We start from the raw sequence: 12,117 nt of genomic DNA on the forward strand, positions 1-12,117 counted from the left end.
TTTTGTTTCACGCTCTGTCTGTATTGGTCAGACACTGTGACGGCCACTTGCTGTGGTTAGTTAATCCGGCCTGATGAGACTCATATATAAAGAGGTAATTAACTAAACTGCTAATTTATGATCATGAGGTCAGAATGTGTGTGTCAGAGTTTGTTTCTTTGTATAGGACGTGAGCTTTCACTCATGTCACATGCTGCTGTGGAAATCTCCCAATCAGGACAAAGACCTATTTGATGAATAAAAATGGTCATACGTAAATACCTTGCTTTTATTTTTATGGTACTGTATGTTAATGCAGTGATTTAACAGACTTTGGTTTTTGTAATGAAAAAGAGTAAGAAATCATTTAATTTCTGTGAGTTTCAATGGAGCGTGAAGTCGGTGGAGCTCTCTTGATACATCTCCTGTGAAATTCTGTAGTCGAGTGTAGGCAAAAGAAGGAAAAGTGAGCAATTTCACTGTTCTGTGGGATTTGTGTCTGCCCACATAAAGCAATATGATTAAAAAAAATGTGTCAGAAATTGTTTCTGTTGTAAGAGATTTTGACTCATGCTATCTAGCTGGCTAAGTTAGATTAGGTTTTGTTGAATTTACAAAAATGCTTGCGATAGTCTCAAAAAAGCATCTAAATGTGTTAAATAGTAATGTTTATAAGCAGTATAATTTTCAGCTCATTGCAGATTTTTATTTGTAAAGAAAAAAATATTTTAGTGAACAAAAAATGTTCAAAAGATTCTGGAAAGTTCAAAAGAACCGCATTTATTTGAAATAAAAATGTTTTGTAATATTATAAATGTCTTTATTTTTGATAATTTCAATGTGTCCTATAATGCAGAATAAAAGTATTTCTTTTCTTTTTTTTTTTAAATCATACTGACCCCAAACCTTTGAACGGTAGTGTAATTTTACGGATAATTTCATAAACACAATTTTGCTGTGAAAATTATAGCATGCGATACAAAACATTAGTGATTGGTTCTTTAGTTTTCGGCACAATTTCTGCCACTTTTACAAAAACCTAATTTTTGAAGGGGTAAAAATTAATGCGCAAAATGAATACAGTATTTTTAGTAGCAGCTACAAAGTGACAGTTCTGTCAACTATCCTGAAGTTGTATCACACTGGCTCCAGACTAGCAGGCAGTTTCTCCAGACTGAGCGGCAGTGGCTCAGTGGTTCATGTAGGTTGTCTACAAACCAGAAGGTTGGTGGTTCAATCCCCCGGTTCCACCTGACCAAGTGTCGAGGTGTCCATGAGCAAGACACCTAACCCCAGCTGCTCCCGAAGAGCTGGATGGCGCCTTGCATGGCTGACACCGCCTTCGGTGTATGAATGGGTGAATGTGAGGCAAATTGTAAAGCGCTTTGGTGGCCATTGGGTCTGTGAAAGCGCTATATAAATGCAGTCCATTTTTACCATTTACCATTTTATTGTTGAGTCCCGCAGAAGTAGGAACTCTTACTACTGACTAGCAGTACAGTATACTGTTACCTAACAAGCAGGTGTCTAGAAGATTCAGCCAGAGACAAGGATATCCATGAGCGTGACTCACCTGGCTGCTATTTAGAATGTTAGACTGTCTTCATGAGTGTTAGAAACTTTGAACTGCAATGTTTTGCTTGTGTTATCCAGTATCTTTTAACCTGTTTCTCACCAAGAAGCAGAATGATATCATAAGCTATCAGAATGACTACAGGGGAGGCGCTGTCATGTGTCACATTTGGCTTGAAATCCAAAGGCTTTGAGCTGATGAGGTGAATTGCACTTTGGTGTGAAGCAGACAGACCCGGAGGGCGTTGGCACGGCCCGTCCATTCAAATGCCAGGAAGATTCTCTTTGTGCAAAAGTGAGATAACACAGAGTGTGGATGAAGATGGATAGACACCAGCTGAGCACAGTCCAGTATGCTCCAGGTTCTTTTGTCCTCATACTGACTTGAAAATCGATGTGAATAACTTTGAAAGCCACTTCACATATTTTAAACAGTTAGCAAGCATGGCTTAGTGTTACCAGAGAGCATTGAAGTAAAAAGCTGTAGATCTTTAACCTGATGAAATGGCAAATGCTTCCCTACTTTAATATGCAATCAGTTATCTTCGGATCAATTTACATTTCATCTTGAGATGATTTGCAGTTTCGTTCCTCTTAAACACTGAATCAAGCTGGTCCGAACAAAATCAATACAGCGGCCATTCATCTAATGAAGAAAGCCCTCGCAGGCCTCACAGGTTACCATTAGCATGACAGTATGCAACTTATCTTGCCAAGAAAGAGATTCTATCTTATATGATCCTGTCTGCCTTTTTATTTAGTTTGACTTGCTGCTTAGAAATGTGATATTTTTAAAGGACACTGCCAAGGAGAGGAATGAAACCCAGTGGCCCAATACCTTAGTGCTGTAAGAGAAAAGGGAGGCAGGAGGACGTAGTGTGGTGTGCTGAACTGAACTGCTGTCTCTCGCCTCAGTGGAGATGTGGGGGATGCTGAGACTCAGATAGGAGAAGCTCTCATTGCATAATGGTGTGAACAGTCCAACTCACGCATGTGTGCGTATGCACGTGTGATCTTATGTTTGCACGCATTTATTAGATCTTCAAGCCTTTACTGAAGTAGATACTTCTTATAGGCACCCACCAACCCAGCCTAACCCTGTCATCCTTTTACTTTTGCAATTCAGAAGTATTTTAATAAAAAGCATTATTTCAGCACACAGAATCATCTGAGGTTTATGCATCTCGTTTCCTCGTCTACCCCTGGGGACTGTTCCCACAGTCAATGTCCCCCTTGTAAACAAGAATTGTAATTGTTTCCCGATGGTCCTCTGGCGTTTTGAAGCAGGCATTCAGGAAGAAATGTCTTTCTGTGGTTTACAGATCAGTAGCAGCAGTGTCCTTTGGGGTGAAGAGCGAGTGAGTCACGGAGAGAACAAGAGGCAGGGGATGACTGAAAACAGAAAGTTCTCAGACAAATACCCAAGAAAACATCAGTCATTCAGGACGAGGCTTAAGACCGCTGCTGTGCTCTGTGTTGAATATGGTTGCAAGTCATGAATGACGTTTACAGTGAAGTTGGGATTTCAGGTACTGACGGACGGATGGTTGTGTGGAAACTCTTTTAGTGCGCAGGGGAAAATTGTGACTTTTGAATATGGGAGCCGGAGGATATGCTAATAAAAAGAAAATGTAAAATTTATTGTGAGTAGATATGTTGGGATATCATTGTCATTGTTTCAGAAATTTTTTATTTACTAAACTTGATTGTTTCACTATATGATTTTGATTGACTAAAATAAACTAGTTCATTAGAATCAGACTACATTCCTGCCTGCATTTAGAAAATTCTTTGAATAAATGTACTACATTTGACCTTTGTCATGTGACCTGTCAGCGGCAGTTGTGTTGCTTCACTTCCATTAACAACTCTTCATCCGTTGCCTCATGGGATAGTAAAGTGATGCATGCTTCAGAAACTTGCCGAAAGGGGTAGGTCATTTCAGGTACATTTTACCTGTTTTATGAATACTGTGAATGCAGACATAATACCTTTTCACCTACTATATACTAGGGAACCATGCATATTTGGATCAGCCATTGTTCTGTAAATGAACAGGGTCATAACTTAAGTCATTTGTTCAGGAATCAGACTACACTCATAGGGCTGCATGGTTTTGATAAGCTAAAAGGGGCCTGTACTGCAGCTCTTCTGCTGCCTCTTCATAGAAAATATTTCCTATATTATATAAGATTTGTCATGAGGTTCCATGAAAGTGTTACCCGGGCAGTGTCACATCTGAATGCCTTTTAAAAGGGTGAGGTTGAGAGAGAGCTGTGGACAGGAATGGAGGTGTGGGTTCAGCTCAATGCTTGCATTGTCCAGCAGCACCACGTTGAGGTCAGGCTTTCCAGTTGCTTATTTTTAGACAGACACTCCAGATCCACAGAAGTGTGCTTTCTGGTGGCAAGTAAAAATTAAAAACAGAACGCATACTGAGTATGTGGAAACGATGACTGTGGTCTTCATTCTGAAAACAGGTTGTTTTTTGGTTTTTATTTCAGGCGAATTGGGAAACTCCGAATATTTGGCTAATCCACGTGTCTCTGCTGGTAAATTTTGTAATCTTTGCCAGATTTTGTGAATCCACAGTATTACAGAAAATAAGATTTCTACTCTAAAGATAGCTGTTTGTTGTGTTTTCTAATTAGAAACTGTCAAAGAATGGCAAAGTATTAGTAGGGGATATATGTGCGAAAAAAAGAATATCACATGTATAGGAAAATGGATTAATGCCAGTACAGCAAGGCTCTGCCTCCCAGTGTGCTAGGAAAGAGAGAGTGAGAGCTTGTTGTCTGAGGACTTTCTGCCAAATAGCAGCAAAGACAAAATTTTCACAACCCTCTTTTAGCTCCCTTCTCGCCTGGTGAGGAATGAATTGGGAAAAGAGAAGGGGGGGCACTTTACTCAGTTAGTGATTTGTGGTGTTAACACTCTAAAGCCCCTTTCACACATATTCTGGAAAATACACTGATAATGTGTCCCGGGATTGTTTGATTTTGGTTCATCAGGATGTGACGTGTAATGTCTCCTTGATGTCCGACGTGAATTTAAAAAAAAATTCTGATTCAATCATAAACTAGCGCATCATCACGTACCATTCCACTAAGCTGGCGACTTGAAAGTTTAGTGTGTGATGCCTAGCTTTTCTCAGTAGTTGTTACCAAGTGAGAAAATCTATGATGCCTAAAATTAGGGATGTCCCGATCCGATCCACGTCATCGGTATCGTGACGATACTGGCCCAGAATGCTAGATCGGAGATCGGAGGGGAGAAAAAAATATGATCCGATACCTATCCAACACAAACCATGGGAAAATCTAGCTTAAACCATCGCCTAAATGCTTGAATATTAGCATTTCCCTTGCTGCGACATTGCAAAAATTGCGGGCAAAATGGGTTTGGGCGGGTGGTTAAAAATTGGGCTGGTTTCGGATCAGTTCGGCGGGTTTTTGTAGCCGAAACACCGGCACTTCAGATCCTTCTTTCGGCGACCCTCTGTTCACCAGGCAGTAGTCTCACTCACTCACTCACACACACACACACACACACACTACATCTCTGGCTGACGTGCCCCCTAAACTCACAACAGACACTCCCTCCCACTACCTTCGGTGTACTTTTGCGTCCATTCCTTTTTCCTTTTTTAACTCGTAGCCTAATTGAAAAACGAAAAACATGCTTTCTTCTTTATTAGTTTTTAGATTGGTGAAACAATATTCACACATAAAAACGTATTTTCCTTATATACAATGCTTAGATATTTAATTGAAAATCAAATAATTGACACAAAACTTTTTTTCCATTTTACGAAATTAGATTTCTGCATTTTATTTGCGTTGACCCGGAACACTTATATGTCGGTGTATGAATGAGTGAGTGAATGGGTGAATGTGAGGCAATATGTAAAGCGCTTTGGTGGCCATTGGGTCTGTGAAAGCGCTATATAAATGCAGTCCATTTACCATATACCATTTAGATAATTGACTGAGCCCGCGAAGTCACCTGTGAAGAAAAAAAACACGGTTTTGCAATCCGTCTCCTCAGTTTATAAACCGTAGGCTGTAAACTGTAGCTACTCACGGATTTGTCTGTGCCGGCTGATTCAACCAGGCCAGCTATTTAGGTGCGGGGTGCACGGGATACCATTGTATTTAAACTTTATTTTTCAAAATGGATTATTTTGAAAAGTCCATTTTTTTGGGAGGAAAAAGCTCAGTATAATATAATAAGCAAAAAAAGACTTCACAAAAAAAAAAGAAATATAGCCTAAAATAAAAATAAAATAAAAAACTGTAAAATGTTAGGTTATATAAAAATAAAACATTAATAAATTATTTTATGATAAACATATTAAGTGATCTCATTTATAGTTATAGACGCAAATAATAATTGTCATTATTATTATTATTAGCCTACATTTAGGCTAGAAGACGCTTTTATCCAAAAAAGGATCAAAGCAATTCGTCAAATGTCAGTCATAATACAGGTTAGACAATAATAATAATACAGGGCTAAGATTACCGTATTTTCCGCACTATAAGGCGCACTTAAAAGCCTTTAATTTTCTCAAAAACCGACAGTGCGCCTTATAATCCGGAGCGCTTTATATATGGATGGTGAACACACGTTCACCAAGACGGGGAGACAGCGCAGAGCGACTTACGCCACTATCTGCCAATGGATCGTGGATGCCTGGGCTGATATATCAGTCTCAACTGTGATCCGAGCTTTCACGAAGGCAGGAATAATCTCTTTATTCAGCCGGCTCACATACCCGTATACTTCCTGTTTTCGGCTGAAGTCCACAGTAGTTGATTGTCGAGTTCGCGCGCGCGATCAAACCTCCTCCGTGTGTTCAACATCTGATTCGGATGAACTATCCATTTGAGCTGATATTCTCAGAACACCACACAGCACCGTCATCAGCTGACAGTCTGAGTCTCCACTGTTGCTTAGTTACCAATGATCGCGCGCGCGCACTCGACAATCGACTACTGTGGTCTTCGACCGAAAACAGGAAGAAAATACGGGTATGTGCAGTCAGATTCACCGTGTTCACTCACATGGCTGTGCACTTGTAATGACACAATAAGGTTGTTAAGAGGCTAAAAGCAGGTTTAAAACTTGTCCCGTTTAAGTCAACAGGGTGCAAATTTTAAAAAGAGGATAACACGGTGTAGGTAACACCGGTTTTTGTCGTTGTTATCTGCACTCCAAATTTACAAAAAATTAGCTCAATGTTAAAATTGACCGGAGTTTTCCTTTAACGTTTGAACAACGTTACCATGGGAGTGAACGGAGTTGTCAGAACGCTTAATGAAGTTTGACTTTATCGGACTGTTTTGTTGACATTTGTTGACATCTAGTGGATGCATAACGCAAACCCAGTCAAACGTTTGACTGCAGTATCTTACGCGCCTTATAATCCGGTGTGCCCTATATATGAAAAATGTTCTAAAATAGGTAATTCATTGAAGGTGCGCCTTATAATCCGGTGCGCCGTATAGTGCGGAAAATACGTTATTAGTATTAGTTCAAGAATAAATTAAAAATATCGGATTGATATCGGTATCGGCAAATAGCCAAAGCTGTGGCATCGGTATCGGAAGTGAAAAAGTGGTATCGGGACATCCCTACCCCCTGATGAAAGTGTAAGATGTTTTAAAATCTGTTTTAAAAGTCGTGTAGTGTATTCCAGCCTGTTGTTAGATAAACTGCTGAAATGTTTAACATATTATCCGGTTTAGTGGCTGGTAAGTGTCTGACCTAATACTTTACACTTCAGGCAGCAGTTGGATTTGCTTAGTGACTGTACATTAAATTAAGGCACTCAGAATTAAAAAAAAAAAGCTTAATTTTGAGATACGCTTGAGTTTCATTAGGCATATTATGAGCACAAATCTAACATGGCATTACTGCCCACTCGAGCTGTTGATGTATGGCTGGTGTTGTAGTTGTAGATCAGGGCATAACAGGCGATGTGAGAGGTGTACGGCAGTTGGCCAAGTTGATGCGCTAGGCCAGGCACAGATGGCCAAACCCCTGCAGAGTGTTTCCTGGTGCAGGGCACTGCTCTGGCTGGCATGAGCTCTGTACAGGCCTGGGGACGTGGAGTAGACAGTGACCCCACCCTCTAAGGAAAAGCTGCCCAACATCACCCTATTACCCTTGCACACTCCACCCAGACCTCGGCTTCGTCACCCTTTTCCAGGGCATGCGCAAGTACGCGTGTGGGGTTTGAGCGTGTGTCTGTGTCGCTGCATGTGCCAAGGGCTCGAACACAGGAGTTTTTGTCACCGCACAGATGCAGCCATTCCAACGGACAGCACATGGAGAGAAAAAAATCCAAGGAAAAGCTGAGGCCCACCCTGCACAGATTTACTGCCTATGTAAACTACGGCTGTTCTGTTTGCTGGCCTTTTTTGACAGCAGGGCCATTGTGGCCATCACAGTTTACATTCAAAATTTGCGAGTCAGACAAGAGAAGGGTATTTAGATTAGCATAGGAGTTGACTTCTGACGCACTAAAGATTACGACACAATGTTGTCATACAAACATAGCACATAATCTCAAATCCTGTTTAAATCACATTGAGGAACAGTCATCTTAATCTGTGCTTTATTCATCATGTTGAATGCCTCATCTCTTTCATAAGACACCAAATGGCTTTTACAAAAACAAGCAAATGCTTCTTGGCTTATTTAAAGTCAATTTATGAAAATGGGCTTGTTTGCATGGTCAACTCAGTGCCTTTTGTTTTTGGCCTTCCTGAAAGTGCATTTTGTGGCAAGACATAAACCAACCCTAATCCCACCTCTGCTGATAAAACTAAGACATTCCAGGTTGTTCTTTCTTGTGGTTTAATGAAGCATTTGTTTATTTCAGCCAGAACTGCTCCCTCATGTAGTCTGGGCAGCTGCTTTGAATCTAGACTGCTTGCAGCCAATTATTACACTTGCACCTTTGTGATGTGCCTGTGGGTTTTCAACCAAACAAGGGGGAAAACCAGGAAGAGATCAAAGCATTGGCCCCCAAGAACGCTGGGGGTCCCCTCATAACTGAATTATTTTAAAGAGCAAAGGGGGAACCCACGCCAAAGGTTGCTTTTGTCAAGCAATCTCTGCAAAAAAATCCAGGCTTTATGTGTTGTTCATGTTTTTTTTTTTTTTTTTTTCCTTTCTTATTTCCTTCCTCCCTTAAAGTAAGGTATTAAAAGTGATAGTTGACCAGAAAACTTAAAATCGGTCATCATTTACTCACCCATGTGTCGTTTCCAAACCTGTAAGATATTTTTCTTCTGCAACTTTCGTTATATGGACAAAACAGCTAAACATTTTTCTTATTTTCTTTTGTGTTGAACTATTGCTTTAATATCTGATTACATTTTGTCATCACATGCCGCACGATAACTGTAGCTTTAATATCCTATATCATTTGTACCAGTGTTATTTTAGTAGGTTTTTTTTTACTATTGTAGGCTTTATCAATATATTATTAATATTCTTTTATTTTTCTGTTTTCATTTTATTTTTACAATATGTTTTTGTAATTTTGTTGTGCTTTTCATTTTTAGTAATTTTTGCTTTTTGATATTTTTTTCTAAATAGTTGTTTTAATTTGTTTTTATTTTAGTTGTATTTCAGTTAGTAATTTTAGAATTTAAACTTATTTTAGTTTAAAAATACTAAGGCAACATTTAGAAATTTCTGTTGTTTGTTTTTAATCTAATGTTTATATTTTATTTTATTCATTTCAATTCACAAAATGTTGTCTTTTAATAGTTTGTTTTAGCTTTCATACATGTGCTCCGCCATGCTTAGTTTGAACTCTTTGTTTAAGAGGCACTACAGTGTTCTGTTAGCCTGTCTGACTTTAATAGGATCTGTCACCTTCGCCAACCACACGCGCCCTCCTTCCATGCTCAGGATCAAGATTTTCTATTTTCTCTGGGCTTCACGATACTCTCTCTTCCATTCCCCAGCTGTCAAACTCAACTGTCAGACTATTCAAGAGACAAAAAAAACAAAAAAAAACGAACAGCAGTGTGGTCTGTACTCTAAGCAAGAAATGGATTGCGTATCATGATAGATCAAAACACCGGGCCATTGAGGCTTATGTCAGAAACAATAAATCTGGTTCCCATCACCACACGACTGTAAAGGATTAGGTCAGTGATGTGGCAAAGCGTCTTATGACTAGAGCACCCTTAATAGGGCTAAAAGTGGCTTTTAAAGTCTCTGAATACTACTAACGGCAGCCAGTGACAACTAATTCAACTGTACAATTATTGCAATCCTTTAAATATAGACCGTGATCGTGAAATTTGTTTCTCTTAAAGTTGTAATTGTAGTTAGCTGCGGTTATTGGTATTTGATTGAATGGTGGATTGGCTTTAATAGACTGGAGGGAGGACGTGTGTTCATAGAAGAGAGGCTGAACTGGGTTTGGCAGGACACTAGGGAATGTATTTGTATCTAATTTTCTCTCAGTGCAGTGATATGAGGATACTGTACAGTGGCTTCAGGATTATTCTCTGTCTCTCTTATACAGCCAGCATTTTCTTTCATATTTGCCCAATGACTAATGCATTTGAGTGATACTAGTTACAAACTAATGCATAAGATACTCAATATACATACAGGGACCATATTGACCATTGTCTGATGACTTTAGCGATCTGTATCGGATATATCGGCTAATATTGGATATTTAATTGTGCATGCACTTATGGCTATTTTTATGCTGCATTTTTGTTAACTTTATAAACTCAATGAAAGTTATTCTTTAAAATCACTAATAGTTTTAAAAGCTGTGTTAAATTATTTATCTTTAGATGGTCACAAGATGAATAGGCTGGAATATCTGTCTGCAGACTTTCAAATATAATGTGATGGTTAAATACCCTTTTTAATGGGTTTGAAATGGTTAAATAAAATGTAATGGTTTAATTTAAATGATTTAATACCCTTTTAAATCATTTAAAACTGTTGATTTTATTTGTATTTTTACACAAAAGCACATACAATTTTATTATTAGCCATTTTTTGACCAGAAATCTATTGCAATTATTGGACAAAATAGCATGCATCCTTATGTTATCAGCAACAAGTAATCAAAATGGAACCTATTTATTTTCAAATACATCTAAATTGACAACATTTTAATGTCATTGACATTTTTATTTTTATATGTTCCTGTTAAATTTTGTTATTCTAAAGAAAAATGTCTGTTTTCATCACAATGCAAAAGTGTAACTTTCTTTAGCGAATATCTTTTTACAGATAAAACCAAATTATAAATTATTTTTGCATGTTCTTTTTCACTCTGAAATACTTCACATGACGAAAATTAAATGTTGCAGATGCTGTTTCATGCTGTTTCGACTATGCATTAATCCCTTAGGCATTCTCGTCCCATTTTCGTTTTCTGTCTCTCTCTTTTTTTCCTCAATGTCTTAGCTCTATCTTTTTTCATCCCTTCTGGCTCTTTGTAGTAGGATTTATATTAGTGATGCTCATCAGGGAGAGTTTTCAGAATAAACTGCTGTCGGGTCAGAGGGGAATTTTGGTTATAATGATAACACATTATCAGATTAATGAGCGAGACTGATGTTTAGTGGCCAGCTGCAATCATATCTAGCAGTCCTGGCCCGCTTGTTCCTCGCTGCCTACACCCTCCTTTTGAAGGCAGGTGGGCCAGTTCTGATTTAAGGCTCAGAGGACGGGCGGAGTGCCACAGTGCAGCTGGCTACAACTCTGAGCCGAGAAATACAAATCAGCCAAGAACACAAGCGTTTGACAGAAGAGGACTGAATATTTAGGGAAAAAAGAGGCGTTTGAGTACAGGATGTCTTAAACTCTGGGCTTGTATTGAGTTAGAGGCTGTGGTGTCTCATCCATCTGTGCTTGTATGTGTCTGTCCTCTTGTTCTCCAGGCGGTAGTGGATCAGGGTTTGGCCAGCTCCTGCTCTCTCCCCCTGCGATCTCCAAGGGAAAATGTGCTTTGGATTTTAATGCTTTGGCTCCAGTGCAGTTTAGATATCCAATAAAACTCAAGCTGAGTTTTGGCCCTGCTACTTCACCTTTTTCTTTCTTTACTCTTTCCTTTTCTATTATAATTTATTTATTTATTTATTTATTTATTGGGATGCAATGTACAATAAATATACAGTGCTTTGGATATTTTATTGTTCATGGTTATTATCAGCCATATGACGCTAATTATTGGCTCATCAGTCAGAAGTTTTAATAATGTCTCTTCTCTTCTCTTCTCTTCTCTTCTCTTCTCTTCTCTTCTCTTCTCTTCTCTTCTCTTCTCTTCTCTTCTCTTCTCTTCTCTTCTCTTCTCTTCTCTTCTCTTCTCTTCTCTTCTCTTCTCTTCTCTTCTCTTCTCTTCTCTTCTCCTCTTCTCTTCTCCTCTTCTCTTCTCTTCTCTTCTGCTTTTCAACTGCATTAAGGCCACATATTAGCCCAAATATTATGGGCACAACCAGACACAGCAGCTATTACACAGTTAAGTTCCATAGAAAATAGATTATTGGTCACCATTACGAACAAAGCCTC

At 38.9% G+C, this 12,117-nt stretch overlaps 1 protein-coding gene across 1 annotated transcript in view; it reads left to right on the plus strand.

Annotated features, from left to right (window-relative positions):
- The window catches only part of bcr (BCR activator of RhoGEF and GTPase), a 73,055-nt gene that overhangs the window by 2,669 nt on the left and 58,269 nt on the right, over positions 1 to 12,117 (plus strand). The window lies entirely within an intron of this gene.

This window comes from Rhinichthys klamathensis, unplaced genomic scaffold, assembly GCF_029890125.1.
Source record: "Rhinichthys klamathensis goyatoka isolate OS25496 unplaced genomic scaffold, OSU_Roscu_1.1 h1tg000270l_1, whole genome shotgun sequence".
Taxonomy (NCBI): domain Eukaryota; kingdom Metazoa; phylum Chordata; class Actinopteri; order Cypriniformes; family Leuciscidae; genus Rhinichthys; species Rhinichthys klamathensis.